Source organism: Abramis brama (genome assembly GCF_963993115.1).
Source record: "Abramis brama genome assembly, chromosome: 7".
NCBI lineage: Eukaryota > Metazoa > Chordata > Actinopteri > Cypriniformes > Leuciscidae > Abramis > Abramis brama.
Genome location: NC_139969.1, coordinates 5,105,201 through 5,108,606, shown reverse-complemented (window position 1 = coordinate 5,108,606; position 3,406 = coordinate 5,105,201).

Below are 3,406 nucleotides of genomic sequence, written 5' to 3'. Positions count from 1 at the left end.
ATGACATGGCTGTTATCTTTGCAACACAAACAGAAAAAGGTGTGGCTTATAGTTTCAAACGAGGAGTGAAATGTTACAATACACCGCATAGTCCAGGTTAGTTGAAACATACCTTGAGGTGAGATGTAACATTATGATATTCACCGGGGTGATATGTAACATTAGGAATGTAAAAAAATATATATATTGAAAGCTTTTTATTCAACACAGGCTTTTTAACGTAATTGGTGTGTGTGTGTGTGTGTGTGTAACAAAACTGAATAAAATGAGCAAATGTGCACCAGCTTCAACAGCAGAACACTATTTGTGTGTTTGTGTGTGTTGTTCCTAGTTGGAAAAATTGGAAGCGTTCATTTCAGGTCTCCCCTACACATTACAAAACAAGACAGGACAATCAGGGTTCGAAATGAGGGGGGTCTGGGGGGGTCCCGGACCCTCCATAAGTCATTAGGGACCCCCCATAAGAATTTATTTTTGGATTTTGGGGGGTCCCCTACAAATATATATAACATTAAAAATGATTGTGAAAATTATAGGTCTTTAGTGACGATTTATATTTATAACAGTAATTAATTTATTTCCTAGCGCGAGGCAGCAATCAGGGCAGCTATTAGCCGTGTGAGTTGCTAGAGCGTCACAAATTGTTGTTGTGGTGCTCCCGCAGACACGCACTCACTGTAGCTGAACGCGGCAAAACGAAACCTCACAAAGAGTGAAATCCTGAGTGAAAATCCTGTAAGTGCTTCGATTATGTTTATATCTCCATAATTGCTTATAGTAAAATATTAGGAGTTCGAGTTCCTATATCAAAAGTTGCATTAACTAGATACCCAGTGTAATGATTAGAAGAGTGCGTTTGTCAACGTTTCTTGCTAGCTGAAACGTTAACTTATATGAAGCCAAATCATCTGCCAGCTAACAGCAGAAGCTTGTTTCCGCCACAGAGTGAAAAATAAAAAAGTGAGACTTTATAATCTCACAATTCTGACTTTTTATCTCAGAAATACGTGATATAAAGTCGCAATTGCAGGTTATAAAGTCACAATTGTGTGCTATTAGGTCAAAATTACGAGATATAAACTCGCAATTGCGAGAAATATACTTGAAATTCTGACTTTTTTTTCTCAGAATTGCATGTTTATATCTCGCAATTCTGACTTTATAATACGCAATTGGGAGATATAAAGTCAGAATTGCATGATATAAAGTCGCAATTGCGTGTTATAAAGTCAGAATTGCGAGATATAAACTATTCTGAGGTAAAAAAAAAAAAAAAAAATTCCCTTAGAATTGGACTTTATGAGAAAAGATGTCAGAATTGCGAGATATAAACTATTCTGAGTTAAAAAAAATAATATATATATATATATATATATATATATATATATATATATATATATATTTCCCTTAGAATTGGACTTTATATTAAATTATATAAAAGATGTCAGATTTGCGAGATATAAACTTGCAATTATGTGTTATAAAGTCAGAATTGCGAGGAAAAAAAGTCAGAATTCTGACTTTATAAGACGCAATTGCGACTTTATTTCACACAATTCTGACTTTAAATGTCTCGCAATTCTGACTTTATATCACGCAATTCTGAGAAATAAAGTCAGAATTGTGAGATGTAAACTAGCAATTGTGAGATAAAAAGTCGCAGTTATCTTTTAAAATGTTTAATTGGCGAAAACAAGCTTCCATAGAAGACCTAGCAGCTAGACTAGTTATTCAAAGCTAGCTTAACAACCTACTTGTCCAGTCAGTGATTACGAAAGATAACCAGGACTTGTGAGTTGATTAAAGTGAATTTGAGCATGAATGAGTATATACATGAGAGCTTGGTAAGCTATCTAGGAAGCTAATATTATTTTTCTTAATTTAGAATCCTGCATCATGGAGAGAAAAAGAGGAAAAATAACTTGTAACTTTGTTGCTCCAGAGTTAGAGGTTTACCTGTTAGATTATAGCCACTTCTCCAGACACCACTACAATACTGGGCCTAGCCCAAACCATGAAAAACATCCCAAGACCATTATCCCACCTTCAACATTGGTCCATATAATTTTGCCTACAGTATATAGTGTAGCAAGGTAGTCTTCAGAATTTTTAATATTTAATAATTAAATTTTAGGGGACCCCCCAAGAGTCCTAAGTCATTTCGAACCCTGAGGACAATAGAACATGAAGCCAAAGGCAAACAAAACAGAACACACACACACACACACACGTTAGGTTTCAGTATCTTTGGCCCTGTTTACAGCTGGTATTAAGATATGTTTTGGTCGATCGGATCACAAGTAGACGAGGGAGACACATACATGTTTACACCTGGTGTTTTAATCCGTCTCTTTTGTCCACTTTCAAACACTTCTGTCCTGATTTCTTCGAGGGGAGGGTCTATAAATGTATGGACTTTTTCAGATCTTTCGATCTAATGGACGAAATAAGCTCACGCAATTTACATATTAACATATGACCGGAGAAACCAGAAAAACACACAGAGAGCAGTAGCTTTCGTTTCTGCTCTGACAGCCACTAGACCAACCGAATGTGTTGAGTAGAGATCAGGAATGGTGAGAGAACATTGTACTTGGAACTTTTTTCGTCTTCAAAGCAAACTTGGGTCTCCAGCCAAACTTTAAATCCCATTATGTCAGTAGGTGGAGAGTAGATGTTCTGTTGAACAAGCGTCTGGATGCAGTCTCAGAATAAAGACTTGATGCTTGATGACTTGATTCTTGAGTCAATGGTGTTGAAGTTGCAATCAATTTCTTCCATGTTAAACAAAGAAATGATGATGAACTTGCAATTTTAATTTGACTCTCTAATGGGTTGAGGAAGTTACACATGTCTTGATGTGTTGAGGCCTGTGTCTTGATGTGGTGTGTGAGCTCTGAGGACGGGTGAGTTCACACTCGAACAGCAACCAGAAGACGCAGAGAAGAGAGAGGAGGGAGGTCACTCCGACGGTGGCCTTTAACTCCTCAGTGAGCCAATAGGAACTTAACCCATCACAGAAAACTTGACACAATGTCAAAATTTGACACAATTTTCTATCTTTGTGGGGACATTTGGAGAACGAACACACACATTGGTTTCCATGTTTTATGGGGGGTTTTCATAGACATAATGATTTTTATGCTGTACAAACTGTATTCTATCTCCTAACCCAAAACAATCCTACACATCTAAGAAAACCTTCTGCATTTTTACATTTTCATAAAACATAGTTTAGTATGATTTATAAGCTGTTTTACTCATGGGGTCCAAAAAAAATGTCCCCACAAGATCAAAACTTTCTGGTATTTTCGGGTACACTTTGTCCCCATAACATACCTAAACCACACACACACACACACACACACTGAAAAGTCCACAGAGGAAAGGAGTCAAAATATTTTTT